Below are 19,185 nucleotides of genomic sequence, written 5' to 3' on the forward strand. Positions count from 1 at the left end.
AAAAATAAATAAAAATTTAAAAAGTTTTTTAAAAATAAATAAAAAAATAAAAAGATATATACATATACATATACATATACATATACATATACATATATATGTATATCATCTGAGCTTTTAGTGAGTCACAATCTTTTTTCTGGTGAAGTATCTTGCCTTGATGTTGGCTACGGTGGCTGTGGCGATTTCTGAAAATAAGACAACAGTAAAGTTTGTAGCATGAATTAACTCCCTTTTTTTGAAGGGTGTACATTTTATTAGAAACCTTAAATACTCTTCAGACATAATACAATGTCTTCAGGAAAGGCTCTCATGTGCTCTCTAGTGTAAACTGACATTTTTGGATTATGGGCAAGGAGAGGGATAGCATGAAAAACGAGTGCTTAGTTTGCCAAAAAGATCCCCTCATGAATGCTCTTCAGCTAGCTTATCAGATTTTTCCATAGCTTCTTCAACGTGACCTACCATATAGAAGGCTGTTCTGGGAGATGGTCATATTCACCTGCTAAAATCTGTTAGAATCCTTTGATGGTCTCCTTCATACTCTCCTTCATAGGTATCACCTTCCCCATGTGATCTATGAAAACCTCAGCAATCTGGAATGGCTGACACAAGAAAGGCTGTATTTTTCTGTGCATGGGATACAGTCAACTTGTCTTCCTCAGAAAGTTCATCCATACCCAGGGTGGCAATGATGTCCTAGAGGGATTTTTAGTCCTATAAGATCTTTGGTACCCCATAGGCAACATCATGATACTCATTTCCAGCAATGTTGGGATCCAGGATTCCAGAGGTGGAATCCAAAGGATCCACAGCTGGATAGACACCCAACTCAACAATAGCATGGGACAATACAGTGGTAGCATCCAAATGGGCAGGGGGAAGGGTCAGTAAAATCATCAGCAGGTACAGAGGTAATAGATCCCTTCCTGGTGGTGGTGATTCTTTCCTCCATGGTACCCATATCAGTAGCCAGGGTAGGCTGACAGCCCACAGCAGGAGAAATTCTGCCCAATAAAGCAGACACCTCAGACCCAGCCTGGGTGAAGTGAAAGATGTTACCTATAAATAGCAGTACATCTTGACCCTCTTGGTCTCTGAGTATTCAACAATAGTCAGTCCATCCAGAGTTACCTTGTAATGAGCACTAGGTGGTTTCTTCATTTGACCATACACCAGCGCTACCTTGGGGGTAGCATCTTTTAAGGTGATAACACCAGACTCAATCACTCATAGTTTGTCATTGCCTTCATATGTCCTCTCACAAATACCAGAGTATTTGTGACAAACACAGAGTAACTACCATGGGCTTTGACGACATTGTCAATTAACTCCATGATCAGTACTGTCTGGCACACTCCAGCACCAATAAAGAACCCCGTTTTTCCTCCTTTGGCATAGGGATCCAGCAAATCCACAACCCTGATAGCAGTAACCAGAATTTCTTGTTCAAAACTCATCTCCATGAACTCAGGAGTCTCAGCATGAATAGGTGCAAACTTGATGGGGCCTCCCTCATCAATGGTTTCTCCGATGACATTCATGATTCTGCCCAAGGTCTCAAAACCAACAGGAATTTTGACTGGTGCACCACAATACAGGACTTTCTGGCCTCTAACTAAGCCTTCTGTACCCTCCATGGCAATAGTCCTTACAGTGCTCTCACCCAAATGCTGAACCACCTCCAAAACCAACCCTGTCTCTCTGCCTTTCACTTCCAGTACATTTAGGATGGGTGGTAGTCTCTCATCAAACTGAAAACCTACCACTGCACTGATGACCATCAGCATATCCCCAGTGGCAGTTCCTGCCTTCAGGGAAGGAGATGTTTAGGCAGCGTAGTCTCTGGCAAGCTGGAGTGCTACCAGGGTGGCCTGCAGTAAGACCTAGGTTTGGCATAGCAGTGTGGAGGGGCCAAGTCCCCACAGGGCCCTGGAGGCCAAGCTAGAGGCAACACAACCTACAGAACCCAACATGGCAGATCGTGGAGTGGACTCTAGTTTTTCTCCTCACAAATAGTTTCTCTGTAGCAGGACATGCTGTTGATAGCATTTTACCCACAGTAGAACTTCTTACAAAATTGGAGTCAATTGTCTCAAACCCTGCCACTCCTTTATCAACTAATAAGATTTAGAAATCTTTTGTTATCATTTCAACAATATTCACAGTATCTTTACCAAGAATACTTTCCATCTCAAGAAACCATTTCCTTTGTTTATCCATAAGAAGTAACTTCTCATACATGAAAATTTTATCATGAGATTATAGCAATTCAGTCACAATCTTCAGGCTCCACTTCGAATTCTAGTTCTTTTGCTATTTCCACCACAGTGGAGTTATTTCCTCCATGGAAGTCTTGAGCCCCTCAGAGTCCTCCATGAGGATTAGAATCACCTTCCTCCAGACTCCTGTTAATGTTGATATTTGGCCTTTTTCCATGAATCACAAGTGCTTTTAATGGCATCTAGAATGGTAGATCCTTTCCAAAATATTTTCAATTTATTTTGCCCAGATCTATCAGCAGAATCACTATCTATTGAAGCCACAGCCTTACAAAATGTCTTTCTTAAATAATAAGACTTGAAAGTTACTCCTTGATCCATGAGCTACAGATTGAATGTTGTGTTAGGCATGAAAACAATACATACATGTCATTGTGCATATCCATCAGAGCTCTTGGGTAACCAGGTACATTGTCATTGAGTAGAAATATTTTGAAATAGATTATTTTTGTTTTTAGCAGTAGGTCCCAACAATGGGCTTAAAATATTCAGTAAATCATGTTGTAAAGGGATGTGTTGTCATCCAGGCTTTGTTTTTCCATTTCTAGAGCACAGGCATAGTAGCTTTAGCATAATTCTTAGGCCCTAGAGTTTTCAGAATGGTAAATGAGCATTGGCTTCAACTTAAAGTCACCAGCTGTATTAGCCCTTCATAAGAGTATCTTTGAAGCCAGGCACTGACTTCTGCTCTCCATCTCTGAAATTCCTAGATGGCATTTTTTTTCCCATATACGGCTCTCTTTTCTGACCAACCTCTGCTACTTTCAAACTTTTCTTCTGTAGCTTTTTCACCTCTCTCAGACTTCATAGAGTTGAAGAGTGTTAGGGCCTTGCTCTGGATTAGGCTTTGGCTTAAGGGGATGTTGTGGCTGATTCGATCCTTTATCCAGACCACTCAAATTTTCTCCATATCAGCAATAAGGTTGTTTTGCTTTCTTGTCATTCATTTGTTCACTGAAGTAACACTTCTGATTTCCTTCAATAACTTTTCCTTTGCTTTTCCAACTTGGCTGTTTGCTGTAAGACACCTACATTTTTGGCTGATCTCAGCTTTTAACATGCCTTCCTTACTAAGATTAATTAATTCTAACTTTTAATTTAAAGTGAGAGATGTACAACTCCTTCCTTTTAGTTGAACACTTAGAGGCCATTTGGCCTAACTTTGATATTATTGTGTCTCAGGGAATAGAGAGGCCTAAGGTCAGGGAGAGAAATAGGAGAATAGCCAGTAAGTGGAGCAGTCAGACACACAGAAATTTTAGTGATTAAGTTTGCAGCATTATTTGGGTGTAGTTTATGGCACCTGAAAACAATTACAACAGAAACATCAGAGAGAGGAGATCTAACATGGCTGAGAAGTAGGGGGACTTGAAGTTCCCTCATCCCTCAAACACAGCAGTCTAGAGGCTAGAGGACTTTGAATTCCAGGAGTCCAGGTTGCAGAATGACAGAGACATCTCCAGAGGTCCATGGGGACAACCTGGCAGGCCATAGGTGTGTGATTGCAAACTGGGAGAGATAAAATGGTCAGCGTAGGTATGGAGGGAAGGGATCCCCTTTTGCGGAGAGACAAAGGGAAGAGAGAGAGGCTGAGGAAGTGTATGACTATATTTGGACAAGAGACAAACATGAACCAGGGATCATTAAAAAAACAAAAACAAAAACAAAAACAAAAACAAAAACAAAAACAAAAACAGAAAGATGCAATTACTAACCACGGGGCTTTCTCCAGACTGGGGTTGGCTGCCCTGTTCTCGCACCTGGGGAGGAGGGGCGCCAGCCCCATGCTTGGTAACTAGTTCAGAGGAGCAGTTCACAGTGGGAGAAAGCAATCCCCTCCCTTGAGTGCTGTGGAAAAAAGGCACATAGCTGTTCAAATGACAAAGGACCCACCCTGTGCCCACCAGCCAGAGGCCATTTACTGGTGGAGCACAGCAGCACTTCCCTGGAACCAGGGCGCACAGAGCAGGACCCTCTAAGACAGTGGGGTTTAAATCCCAGCCAAGCCCCAGGGAGGCGAGGGAGTCAGCAGAGTGGGACAAACTGACTCATTCCTGCCTGCATGGCACTGTAAGGAGAACCTTCAGTGGAGCAGGGTGGCACTTCCCTGGAATCAGGGCACATGGAGCAGGACCCTTTAGGATATCTGGGTTTGAATCCCAGACAAGCCCCGGGGAGTCGCAGGACACTGTGGAGTGGGAAAACAAACAGACAAACAAAAAACGGCCCACTTGCGCCCATGCAGCACTATGAGGACTGTCTGAAGAGAATGGTTTGGGACACCCTGTCTGGGGAGGAGAGACTTGGGATGTCACCATTTTTCTCCCCATCGCCAACAAGGTGGGGCCTCAGTGAAAGGACAGTGGGTTCACAGTGGAGACGGGACTTGCCTACATAAAACCATGCTCCTCCATGCCTGGTAACTGCCTATCTATGGAGAGTGACCCTGACCAACCAGACAGCCCCTCCTCCAGACCAGCACTGCCACCCATTCCAAGGCACCCAGTGGTTTTCATTTTCTGATGTAATTCTTCAACAATTCTTTATATATATATTCTTCCTTTTCTCCTTCTTGTTTCTTCCCTTCTCTAGTCTGGTTATTCTGGTTGTTGGCTTGTTTAAGCAGACATATTTAATCTATTCTCTTTATACCTGTTGTATATCTCCTTTATTTTCTTCTCTCTCTCTGGATTAAGCCATATAGATTCTCTGTCTGGTCAATTTTCTTTTCTTTCCTTTTTCTCCACCCCTGTCATTTCTCTCTTTGTATGAGATAAGTCCTGTTCCACCACCACCACCACTTCCCTCTCATTGTCTTTTTTTCTTGTTTTAATTTTTGTTTTCCAGAGCTGCTTCAATGAACAAATCAAAGCACACCTGGTGGAGGGTCCAAAACCTCATTAAGAGTAGGGAGATAAAGCAACCAGAGTCACAACAACAGAGAGCATGTAACACACTCCAAAATACACCTCCTGAAGGGCCAGGCCATGGACAGTGTATGACCCCTCTTTAATATAGTAGTGCTCGCAGGTGCAAGGCACATAACAAGCTCTTAAAACACATAAGGGACAGAAAACTAGCCAAAATGATGAAACAGAAGAATTATTAAAAGAAATTCCAGAAAGAAGTGATAGCTCTAGAATTGCTCCAAACAGATATAAACAATATATCTGATCAAGAATTTAGAACAATAGTCATAAGATTAATTGCTGGTTTTGAAAAAAGCGTAGAAGACAGCAGAGAATCTATTGCCGCAGAGATCAAGGAACTATAAAATAGTCATGATAAATTAAAAAATGATGCACATGAGGTGTAAAATAAACTAGATGCGGTGACAGGGAGGATAGAAGTGGCAGAGGAGAGAATAAGTGAAATACAAGATACAATTATGGAAAAAGATAAAGCTGAGAAAAAGAGAGATAAAAAAAATTCTAGACCATGAGGAGAGAATTAGAGAACTAACTGATTCAATGAAATGTAATAATATCCATATCATAGGAGTTCCAGAAGAAGAAGAGAGAAAGAAAGAAAGGGGCAGAAGGTGTACTTGAACAAATCATAGCTGAGAACATCCCCAATCTAGGGAGGGAAACAGACATTGGAATCCAGGAGGAACAGAGAACTCCCTTCAGACATAACAGGAATCAATCTTCTGTATGACATATAGTGAAACTGGCAAAATACAAAGATAAAGAGAGAATTCTGAAAGCATCTAGGGACAAATGGGCCTTGACCTACAAGGGTTGACACATAAAGGTAGTAGCAGACCTATCTACTGAAACTTGGCAGGCCAGAAGAGAGTGGGAGAAAATATTCAATGTGCTGAATAGGAAAAATATGCAGCCAAGAATCCTTTATCCACCAAGGCTGTCATTCACAATAGAAGGAGAGATAAAGGTTTTCCCAGAAAAATAATAACTGAAGGAATTTATCACCACTAAACCAGCCCTACAAGAAATCCTAAGGAGGACTCTATGAGTAGAATGTTGCAAAGACTACAAAGGACCAGCGACATGAAACCCATAGATAACACATGACAGATAAGCATGAAACCCATAGATAACACAATGACACTAAGTCCATATCTTTCAATAATAACACTGAATGTAAATGGACTAAATGCTCCAATCAAAAGACACAGGGTATCAGAATGAATTAAAAAAAACAAAAAACAAAACAAAAACAAAAAAACCAAGACCTATCTATTTGCTGTGTATAAGAGACCCATTTTAGATCTCAGGATACCTGCAGATTGAAAGTGAGGGGATGGAGAAGTCAAAAGAAAGCTGGCATAGCCACACTTATATCAGACAAACTAGATTTTACTCTAAAGGCTGTAACAAGAGATGAAGAAGGGCATCATAATATCATAATATCACAATTACAGGGTCTATCCATCAAGAAGAGCTAACAATTATAAATGTTTATGCACTGAAAATGGAAGCATCCAAATATATAAAACAATTAATCACGAACATAAGCAATCTTATTGATAAGATTGTGATAATTACAGGGGACTTTAATACTCCACTTACAATAATGGACAGATTATCTAGACAGAAAATCAATAAAGAAAAAATGACCCTGAATGATACACTGGGCCAAATGGACTGGACTGATATATTCAGAACTTTTCATCCAAAAGCAGCAGAATACACATTATTCTCGAGTGTACATGGAACATTCTCCAAGATAGATCACATACAGAATCACAAAACAGCCCTCAATAAATATAAAAGAATTGAGATCATACCATGCACATTTTCAGATCACAATGCTATGAAACTTGAAATCAACCACAGGAAAAAGTTTGGAAAACCTCCAAATACATGGAGGGTAAAGAACATCCTACTAAAGAATGAATGGGTCAACCAGGCAATTCAAGAAGAAATTAAAAAATATATGCAAACAAATGAAAAAGAAACCACGTCCCTTTTGGGATGCAGCAAAGAGAGTCCTAAGAGGAAAATACATTGCAATCCAGGCCTATCTCAAGAAACAAGAAAAATCCCAAATACAAAATCTAACAGCATACCTAAGGAAGTAGAAGCAGAATAGCAAAGAAACCCCAAGCCCAGCAGAAGAAGAGAAATAATAAAGATTAGAGCAGAAATAAACAATAAGGAACACCCCCCCCAAAAAAACAGTAGAATACATCAATGAAACTAAGAGCTGTTTTTTTTTGAAAAAATAAACAAAATTAATAAACCCCTAGCCAGACTTCTCAAAAAGAAAAGAGAGAGGATCTAAATAGAAAAAATCATGAATGAAATTAGAGTTATCACAACCAACCCCTCAGAAATACAAACAATTTTCAGAAAATACTATGAAAAATTATATGTCAACTGGACAACCTGGAAGAAATGGACAAATTCCTAGACACCCACACACTACCAAAAGTCAAACGGGAATAAATAGAAAATTTGAACAGACCCATAACTAGTGAAGAAATTGAAGTCATTTATCAAAAATCTCCCAACAAATAAGAGTTCTGGGCCAGATGACTTCCCAGGGAATTCTACCAGACATTTAAAGCACAGTTAATCCCCATCCTTCTCAAGCTGGTCCAAAAAAATAGAAATGGAAGGAAAGCTTTCGACTCATTCTATGAAGCCAGCATTACCTTGGTTGCAAACCATACAGAGACCCTACAAAAAGGAAAATTACAGGCCAATATCCCTGATGAATATGGATGCAAAATTCTCAAGAAAATACTAGCCAATCGAATTCAACAGCATATAAAAATAATTATTCCTGATGATCATGTGGGATTCATTCCTAGGCTGCAGGCCTGGTTCAATATTTGCAAATCAATCAATGTGATACATCACTTTAATAAAAGAAAGGATAAGAACCATATGATCCTGTCAATAGATGCAGAAAGATAATTTGACAAAATACAGCATTCTTTCTTAACCCTCAAGAAAGTCGGGACAGAAAGAACATACCTAAACATATAAAAGCCATATATGAAAAGCCCACAGCTAGTATCATCCTCAATGGGGAAAAACTGAGAGCTTTCTCCCTGAGATCAGGAACATGACAGGGATGTCTACTCTCACCACTGCCGTTTAACATAATGTTGTGAGTCCTAGCGTCTGGAATCAGACAACAAAATGAAATCAAAGGCATCAAAATTGGCAAAGAAGCCAAACTTTCACTTTTCACAGACGACATGATACTCTACATGGAAAACCCAGAAGACCCCACCAAAAAGCTGCCAGAACTGATAATGAATTCAGCAGTCTCAGGATACAAAATCAGTATACAAAAACCAGTTGCATTTCTATATACCAATAATGAAGCAACAGAAAGAGAAATAAAGAAGTCAGTCCCATTTACAATTGCACCAAGAACCATAAAATACCTAGGAATAAACGTAACCAAAGATGTAAAAGATCTGTATGCTGAAAACTATAGGAAACTAATGAAGGAAATTGCAGAAGATACAAAGAAAAGGAAAAACATTCCATGCTCAAGTATTAGAAGAATAAATATTGTTAAAATGTCAATACTACCCAAAGCTATCTACACATTCAATACAATCCCAATCAAAATTGCACTGGCATTCTTCTCAAAGCTAGAACAAACAATCCTAAAATTTGTATTGAACCACAAAAGACCCTGAATAGCCAACATAATAATGAAGAAGAAAACCAAAATGGGAGGCATCACAATCCCAGACTTTAGCCTCTACTACAGAGCTGTAATCATCAAAACAGTATGGTATTGGCACAAAAACAGACACATAGACCAATGGAATAGAATAGAGAACCCAGAATGGGACCCACAAATATATGGCCAACTAATCTTTGACAAAGCAGGAAAGACTATCCAATGGAAAAAAAGACAGTCTCTTTAGCAAATGGTGTTGTGAGAACTGGACTGCAACATGCAGAATAATGAAACTGGACAACTTTCTCACCCCGTTCACAAAAATAAGCTCAAAATGGTTGAAAGACCTAAATGTGAGACAGGAAACCATCAAAACCTTAGAGGAGAAAACAGGCAACAACCTCTTTGACCTCAGCCATATCTATGTCTTGCTCGACATGTCTCCAAAGGCAAGGAAATTAAAAGCAAAAATTAACTATTGGCTCCTCATCAAGATTAAAAGCTTCTGCACTACAAAGGAAACAATCAACAAAACTAAAAGGCAACTGATGGAATGGGAAAAGATATTTGCAAATGACATAACAGATAAAAGGTTAGTGTCCAAAATATGTAAAGAAGTTACCAAACTTGGGGTGCCTGGGTGGCTTAGTTGGTTGAGTGTCCGACTTAGGCTCAGGTCATGATCTCACATTTTGTGGGTTCAAGCCCCACATCAGGCTCTGTGCTGACCGCTTGCTCAGAGCCTGAAGCCTGCCTCAGATTCTATGTCTCCTTCTCTCTCTTCCCCTCCCCCGCTCACACTTTTTCTCACTGTTTCTCAAAAATAAATAAATGTAAAAAAATTTTTTAAATACAAAATAAAAAAAACAAGTTACCAAACTCAGCACCTGAAACACAAATAACCCAGTGAAGAAATGGGCAGAAGATATAGACACTTTTCCAAAGAAGACATCCAGATGGCCAACAGACAAATGAAAAGATGCTCAACATCACTCATCATCAGGGAAATACAAATTAAAACCACAGTGAGGTACCACCTCACAGTGTTTAGTGTGGCTAAAATTAACAACTTGGGCAAAACAGATGCTGGTGCAGATGTGGATAAATGGGAACCCTCTTGAACTAATGGTAGGAATGCAAACTGGTGCAGCTGCTCTGGAAAACAGTGTGGAGGTTCCTCAAAAAATTAAAAATAGACCTACCCTATGACCCAGCAATAACACTACTAGGTATTTGCCCAAAGAATACAAAAATACTGATTCAAAGGACCACATGCACCCTGATGTTTATAGCAGCACTATCAACAATAGCCAAATTATGGAAAGAGCCTAAATGTCCATCAATGGATGAATGGATAAAAAAGATGTGGTTTATATATACAATGGGATATTACTTCCCAACGAGAAAGAATGAAATCATGCCATTTGCAGCAATGTGGATGGAACTGGAGGGTATTATGCTAAGTGAAATAAGTCAGTCAGAGACAGACAGATATCATATGTTTCACTCATATGTAGAACTTGAGAAACTTAACAGAAGACCATGGGGGAAGGGAAGGGGAAAAAATGGTTACAAACAAAGAGGGAAGGAGGCAAACTGTAAAAGACTCTTAAATAAAGAGAAAAAACTGAGGGTTGATGGGGGTGAGGGGGTAGAGTGGAAAATGGGTGATGGGAATTAAGGAGGGCACTTGGGATGAGCACTGGGTGTTGTATGTAAGTGATGAATCACAGAAATCTACCCCCAAAACGAAGAGCACACTGTATACCCTGTATGTTAGCCAATTTGACAATAAATTATATTAAAAAAAGGAAACATCAGAGATCACTGATCACAGATTATCATAACAAATATAATAATTTAAAAGCTTAAAATACTTTGAGAATTACCAAAATGTGGCACAGAGTCATAGAGTGAGTAAATACTGTTGGAAAAAATGGTGCCTACAGACTTGCTTGACACAGAGTTGCTACAAATCATCTATTTATAAAAAATACAGTATCTATGAAACACAGTAAAGCAAAGGATAATAAAATGAGGTATATCTGTATATTTTTTTCATGCACACACAGAACATTTAAAAAAATTGCTAATGTACTAAGACACAATGGGAGATTAAAAATGACAATATCACAGAGGTGACACTCTGTGATCCCAATGTGACAGCAAAAAATTATATCTAAACTCTTTTCATTTGGAAATATCAAAACATATTTCTAAATAACCAACTGGTAATGGAAATTGTAATTGAAATAAAGTAACCAATAATAAAGGAAAGCAAAAGCTTTACACATTATCACAGAGAAGATCAAACAAAGCTCAACTTTGAGGAACATTATACCATCAGTGCACATTTATATATTAAAAAATATAAAGTATGACATAAGCATTTTGCTTACATAATCAAAAAACAGTAAAATCACAAATTCAAAAAAATGATTGATTTAAGAAAAATGAAAGTTGGAACTTACAAAATAGAAACAAAATAATCAAACACAGGGCACCTGGGTGGCTAAGTGTGTTAAGCGTCTGCCTGCAGCTCAGGTCATGATCTCGCAGTTTGTGAGTTCAAGCCCTGTGTTGGGCTTTGTATTTACAGCTGAGAGCCTGGAACCTGCTTCAGATTATGTGTCTCTCTCTCTCTCTCTGCCCCTCCCCTGTTCATGCTCATGTTTCTCTCTCTCAAAAATAAATAAACATTAAAAAATTAAAAAAAAAAGTTAATCAAAGACAGAATTGTCAAGACCATAATCTACAAAAAAAAAAAAAGTCCATAATTTTGACTAAGAAAGGAAGAAAATATAGGTAACAATGGAATTGAAAGGAAGAATGTAGCTATATATAAAATGGAAAAAAGAAAATCATATAAAAACCTTTGTGTCCATAGTAGTAAAAAGTTAAGCAAACATTTATTAGACAAATGTATCTCAAAATATTTTTCAAAATTTTAAATAAAATCAACTTCTAAATATTAAAAATATCAAATTGGCAATTAAAGTCTAGCCACACAAATGTAGTTGTTTATCAGATGAGTTTTATCCAACCTGAGGATCATACCAAACGGTAGTGTATTTTATGAATACAGATATATGTAACAAAGTATAAAGACATGAATGTCATTAATTGTTACCTGCCATTATTCTTCCAACGAAAGAAGCACAAACAGATGGAGAATAAAACTTCAGCTATATCTTTAATGTTTAATTGCCTAAAAAGAGAAAATAGACATTTGAAAAAAATAAGAAAATGTTAATGTATCTTTCATCTTTGAGTTGCATAAGATGAAGCTCAGAACAAATTTCCCCAAAATGTGCCACTTAGACATGTGAACTATTTTGAGCTGAGAGCAATTAAGACCCAGCAAACTGAAGAAAAAATTTCACCTCTTCCTAGACTACCTAACATCATTTAGATAAGGGCCTGGCCCAGAACAAGAGCTGTTAACTAAGAGATAATCTTTTTTATCTGAATGAACTATCTATCTGTATGGAAGGATGAACATCTAACTACCATTTTCTCTTCTTTTTTTGTCTTATGAATCACCCTCCTGTTTTTGAGGCCCTAGGTCTCTATCCCATTCCTCAGCTCAAAGTGGCAAAAAAGCCTGAATTGTCTAGCTTGTTCTTGGGTTTCATATTCTTATGGAGCCCCACATACTATTTTTTTTCTCCTGCTAATCTGTTTTATGTTAATGTGATTATTAATAGACTGGCCAAAGAATGTAGAAAGTTAGAAAGGATTTTTCTTCTTATTCAACAGGTACATAAAAATATGTTTTGCTTTCCTGTAATTTGTGAGTTTAAAATTTTATTTAAAAGATAAATATGCAAAATAGAATGTGGATAGGAATAGATAAGCATAAACCAATGACGTGCCTACAAAAGTTGCTAAGCAAGGTAGGGGAGTAGCAGTGTCACAGATTGAAAGCATTGTTTTTCTCCCTTATATGGCTGATGAACAGCTTGAAGAAAAATACATTTTGCTAAGAATTTCATATCATTAGGCATTCAGGCAAAGGGCAAGAAAAGAGCTTTTGTTGATCTCTAGTCATCTTTCAGGCATTCTGTTATCCATGAACTAGACAAACATGACCTATTTAATCTTCACTCCAAATTCATAGTGAAGTAATATACCCAATACACAGGGAATATGTGGTTCAGGAAAGGTAAATAATCTGCTTATTTTCATACAGTGGGTAACTGATGGGAAAGGGATTTGAACCCATATCAGTTTAACCCCCAAATGTAGTAATAACCTGATGTTGATGATGATGATGATCATAGCTACTATGACACTGTGTTTAGTTACTGAATCAATTGCTTGTATATGTGACATCTCAATTAATTATCAAAAGAATTATAGATCTTATTCTCTCATTTACACATAAGGAAATTGAGGTTTAGAGAGATCAAATAAAGCGTCCAGTGCATCATTGCCAGTGTGCCCCAGAACCACAAATAAAGCCCAGTTTGAAGCCAAGCATGGGGCATTAAACAGCAGATTGACTCTCATAAAGTAACTTAGAATCTGGTTTTAGGTGAGACAGAGCCAGATTTAATTTATCTGCCCGACACAAGGCAGTATTTGGGAGAAGTACTCTTCAAGACTTCCACTGACAAGACCAAAAAGTCTCATGCTCTCTTTGCTCTAGAAGAAGACACCATGGTCAGACCTCCTGTGCATCAAAGTGCAGTACTGGACCGGCCCAATGAATTGTGGTAAGCAGAGTGTTTTACAGAATCCATTTAACTTTTCTTTGTCTTTTACCTCAAGCCCTAACACCAGACCCTGATTTATAGTTGGCAGAAACAGTAGCGTCTTTAAGTGATATTATGTTTTATGTCTTCACACAGCTCTATCTTGGTGTCAAACTGAATGAACACCACATCACGCTCCATCTGAAGACCTGGGTTCTTTCCTGATTCAGTGAATATAGGGAATCTCTTACAGAAGGAACTCAGTCTCTCTGAGTACCAGTTTCCTCATCATTAACATTGAGGTAAGGAAGGCACTAAGGCACATGAAAATTTTATTGCAAACTGCACACTATCATTCTACCAGTTACTATAATTTTAGGAGATATTGCTTTATTTTTATCTACTTTTCTTCCTTTGAGGAGAGCTATGTCTCCTCCTCTGCCTTCCCCTCTCCTCTGCTCAGGGAAACTCTTATTTTTAAATAAAAAGGGGAAGGAGAACAGAATTGATGAGATCTGTCCAGCACCTCAGCCCTTGTTTCCGTATTATATTCCGTATAACCATCAGAGAGTCAATTTCAGAATTTCAGCTTTTAGAGATATTCAGTGAGAATCTGATTGCAGAACTGGAGAACCAGTTATAAGCCAAGACTGGGAAATATTTGCTTACAGAAAGTGGATGAAACAGAGAGGGTTGGGAGAAAAGATATAAGAGGAAAGAAGAAGGGAAGAAGGAAAAGGGGAGATAAGGGGAAGGGAGAGAGGAGGAGAGGAAAAAAAATCAGGAAAAAGGTAAGTATAATATAATATGAATAGCTGCCAATTATTGAGGGTCTAATATGGACTGTGCTACTTATTGTACATATTTAACTAATCATCAAAGGAAGTTCTAATGCCAATTAGATATTAGTGAATTGGTACTGATATCCTCAGTTATGTGTAGAGCAATAGGGTCACATAATCCTAATTGTTCATGTATTGAGACATCACAGGGAAGAGAGAGAAGACTCTAGGCTTCAAGGCAAGAGATGGTAAGGTATCAAAACAAAGAATAGGATCAAATTTTTAAGGCTTTAGCTAATTTTTGTGGTAATTATATGGTCAATGAAGATGAAATATAACCACAGATTCTACAGTTGTTTATAAATGTTCATAAATGAACATTGACATAGCTGTCATAGGATTGTGTAGTTGTGATCTATCAGTTAAGGTCCTGCTGACCCTTGCAGACATATAATCAACTCTCAAAGTATCAACATCCATCTTCTTTCTCTTTCTTCCTCTTCCCCTCCCCTGCTGTGTGTGTGTGTGTGTGTGTGTGTGTGTCCCAATCCCCTCCTTGTTGACCCCCATTTAGGAATAGCTATAAATAGCTATTGTCAGCAGCACTTTTGTTTTTTTTATTTACCAATTCTTAAACCAGATCCAGTAGAATAGATAGTTTAATAAGTAGACAGGGACTAAGCATGCTAGTTTTCTTGTCCCAATTCTTACTAATCACATGAACATAAGTTCATCCTCTTTAACTATTCTCCCCTTCCCCAAGTGGCTTCAGGATAGTAAGCCTTCTCATAACAGGACTAATTACACACACACACACACACACACACACACACACCAAAACTAAATTTGTATTCAATGTGTATTGAATATGGTGGTTCTTAAACTTTTTGTTGTTCTGATTATTGGCTGTAGTGGCTAATTCAAATATAAATTCAACATTAGCATATGACAGAATCTTTAAGTAGCTAAAATTCCTTTGAAACCACACAGAGAAAAGGTTTTTAAAACTTGAGGAAACAGAAATGCTTCATTGGTTTATTGATTATGTCTTACAATTCCTAAACTAGGACCCCGATCAAGAAGACACAGGGCAAGAAGTCAGTTTTTTCTGCTTTTTTTTTTAAGTTTATTTATTTTTGAGAGAGAGAGAGAGAGAGAGACAGAGAGAGACAGAGAGAGAGCACAAAAGGGGAAGGGGCAGAACCAGAGAAGGAGACACAGAATTCAAAGCATGCTTCAGGCTCTGAGCTGTCAGCACAGAGCCCGACGTGGGGCTCAAACCCATGAACTGTGAGATCATGACCTGAGCTGAAGTTGTATGCTTAAATGACTGACCCACCAAGGAGCCACTCTGTTTTCAAGTAAAAGCCACATACACACATGTGCGCACATGCACATTCATATACATATGCAATATTTCATTTTTATGCATATTTTTACGTCATAGGTTGACTTTTTCAAAATGGAGGCTGACACAGAGTTTAGGGTTCAAGATGTTTATTACAGATAAATACCTTTATTGTTTAATTTTTAAAGTTTATTTATTTATTTTTGAGAGAGACAGAGACAACATGAGTGGGAGAGGGGCAGATAGGGAGAGAGAGAATCCCAAGCAGTCTCTGCACCGTCAGCACAGAGCCTGATGCAGGGTTTGAACTCATGAAACCATGAAATCATGACCTGAGCCAAAACCAAGAGTCAGAAGCTTAACTGACTGAGCCATCCAGGTGCCCCAGAAATAAAAACCTTTAAAAGGAAAGGAGAGGACCCAGGACCCTCTCCTCATGAGGAGAAACATGAACTGTGATGCAGAACTGACAAAGCTTCAACCAACATGCAGGTGGCTCTAGAGTGACTACTGCCAGTCAGAGTGCCCCATGTCAGGTAGAAATGTCTGGATTTTTCTGCACCCACCTTGCTCAGTGACTGGTTGTAGACAGCCCAAAGAAGGTGAAGAAGAGCAGAATATACTACCCCAAAATATGCCCCTTTGGCATAAGGATTATTTTGAGCTGTTCATTTTTAAGAAACAGAAGGTATAGGAAGAGCTCCAACCAAGTAGAAGTTAATCTTTTGAAAGAGACGATTCTATTTATAAAGGAAATCTCCATTTGTAAGGATGTCTCCCTCTCTATATCAAGAAGTGGAGGGTGGCCAAATCTCTAGAAACTCTTACCAATGGAGAAGACAGTGACTTAAATCTGCATAACAGCCATACCCTTATTTACTGCGTTTTGCTTAATCTTCCATAATTGGCTTCCCTCCCCTCAACATCATCTTTTGTATTTAGTTGATGACGGTATTTAAAACACAAAATGGCTTGGGCCATTTTGAGGAGTTACTCAGTTTTCCTAGGTATCTCCCATGTATATAGGATTATTCATGTTATTAAATTTCTGTTAGATTTTCTGTTGTTAATCTGTCCTTATTACGGGGATGGCGGGTGTCTCAGTCAAGAACCTAGAAGAATAGAGGGTAAATTGTTTTGTCCCCTACAAATGGCATTATCTGGGATGCAGAGGCTCTCTACAGATAGAACATACTTTGAAGGAGCTACACATGGAGGTTTGTTATGAAGTTGGAATGAGTAAGATTGTTTCCTTTAGCTGATATCTCTGTAAAATACCACTAACAGAGTTGGTGCCTATGAAAAGGGTTGCAATTCATGCATTCAGGAATATCATGACATACAGGAATTTCTAAGTCCTTTCCTTGACTGACGATTTCTCCCTTCAATATCCCCGAAAATAAATCAGGGCAAATTAGTACTTTATTATTAGGTGCAACTCCATCCTTTAATATAAGATGCAAGTAAATTAAGCAGAAGGGATTGAGATCTTTCTCCCTAACAACATAGGCATGAAGGCCAAGATGCAAAATAGACCTGCTTTGCTTGTCCTAAATAAAAATCCAAACCTGAATCCGATTCTTATTTCCCATCTGGAGCAAATTTGTGAAAGAGGAAAAGGAAAGCTAATCCCAGTGCTTAGAGCAGACAGATTTGGGATTTCTTCCTTGGGCATATTGGCTAGTATCATGAACACAAAGAAAGTTCATGAAGAACACGCTCACATGCTCTTCTGGTATCAACTCTTTATAAAGCTCCAATCACTGCAAGCAAGGCTTCTAGACTAGAAAACCAAGTATTACCCTCAAGCTTGCCTCAATGCCAGCATTTAGGATTTAAAGGAATCAAAAAGGGAAAGGCTAAAGAAAGAAAAATTTCTGTAAAGAAATGGAACAGACCTATCCCTCCCCAAGCTTTGATTTATCTTCTTGGGCTGTGATCATTAAGTCCTTAGGGAGCACAGGCCCCATTGCCCCATAGTTATGGTGCCTTAAATTATCCTGGCATTTGACCAATAAGGATTTGTAATTCTAATCTATAAAGTTAAAAAGTAGTGACGGGATGAGGCTAGAAGAGAGAAAATGCTTCTTCTCCTTTAGAGTCTTAACTAGATCTCATGCAATTAAAGAGAATATGACTTTCTACCAGACATTTTAATAAATTGTTGTAATCTGCAATTTCCCTGAACACTCCCACTCTTCTAAGAACCTTATGCTATTATGTCACGGTTGCTAAAACTTTAAGCTCTAGGTACATTTCCACTTCTCAGAACACTCTATCTCTCCTTGTCAGCCAGCTACATACTCTAAATGAATTATAAAGGTTAAAGATGGTTTTGTCTTTTTTCTCCTTTAGGCTGAGAGAACAAGAAGTGAAATAGGTAGAATTATGACCCCTCTCTCTGTTAATTTCTTTTCTTTTTTTTAACAGTTGCCCGTGAAGATCTTCCAGTGCCTCTGACAAACTCTCACAGAAGTGGGATTAGATGTCAAAGTAGAAGCTGCCAGGAGAACCTCTGAGAGCTGAAGTATGTCAGGTAAAGGTGGTTTATAGCTGTTGGGTCTCAAGAGGGTCCTTTTGGTCTTGTGCCCAGAGTGTGATAAAAAGCTATGGGTTCTAGCTGAAAGCTTCCTGGTTGGTGATGTTATAGGCTGATACATTTTGATGAAATTCAAAAGTTCCATCTTAGCCTGAGGTCAGTCTCTTCTGAATAATATATAGCCAAGTAGATTTTTATATTTTTAACTAACATACATGAGAGAATATTTAGAAGATAGAATAGCACAGGTGTGTGTGTATGTGTGTGTGTGTGTGTGTGTGTGTGTGTGTGTGTGTGTGTTGGCTCAAGCAGTCGGGAGTGAGGTGGGGACAGACAGCAGCTGTAACATGATGAGTATAAGTTGACACCCTGGAAGATCTGAACAAGCGCAAATGTGGCAGCAGCTTCAGTTATCTGGTGGTTTTATGAGTTGGAAACCAGGAATGGTTCCTTTGCAGTATTCCAGTAAATTTCCATGAGTGACAGAAAATAGAAGCTTTAGGGCACTGTACTAGATACAGATCCATGACATTGGTTGTTGAGAGTCTAGCAAACACTAGAAGCATTAAATGCTGTTAATTTGAGAGTCAGAAACCAAATGAAGTAAATTATTGTTAATGTGATAGCAATGCAGACTCCACCGTTGGTAGTGACAGTAAAACTGCTGTGGACTGGTACAAGCATGGGAGTCTAAGGACGTGTACTCAGGAAAGGAAAGAAACAACTAGAAAAGAGTGGTGGCTGTTTGCCCTTAAGAAACATTGCTTCCTATTCACAGCCTCACAGCTCTTAGTGCTGCCTCAGGCCGCATGCTGAAGGAAACTTCAAAAATCATGTGGCAGTTGATGTTTGCTTATTCTTTCACATATCAACCCCTAAAACTCTATCATCATGACACAATGGAGGAAAATTAGAAACTGAC

The 19,185-nt window shown here is 38.6% G+C and overlaps 1 pseudogene; it reads right to left on the reverse strand.

Annotated features, from left to right (window-relative positions):
* Positions 1-405: 405 nt before the first annotated feature.
* LOC125922103 (ATP synthase subunit beta, mitochondrial-like) lies at positions 406-1,976 on the reverse strand (annotated as a pseudogene).
* Positions 1,977-19,185: the final 17,209 nt, after the last annotated feature.

Source organism: Panthera uncia, chromosome C2 (assembly GCF_023721935.1).
Source record: "Panthera uncia isolate 11264 chromosome C2, Puncia_PCG_1.0, whole genome shotgun sequence".
Taxonomy (NCBI): Eukaryota; Metazoa; Chordata; class Mammalia; order Carnivora; family Felidae; genus Panthera; species Panthera uncia.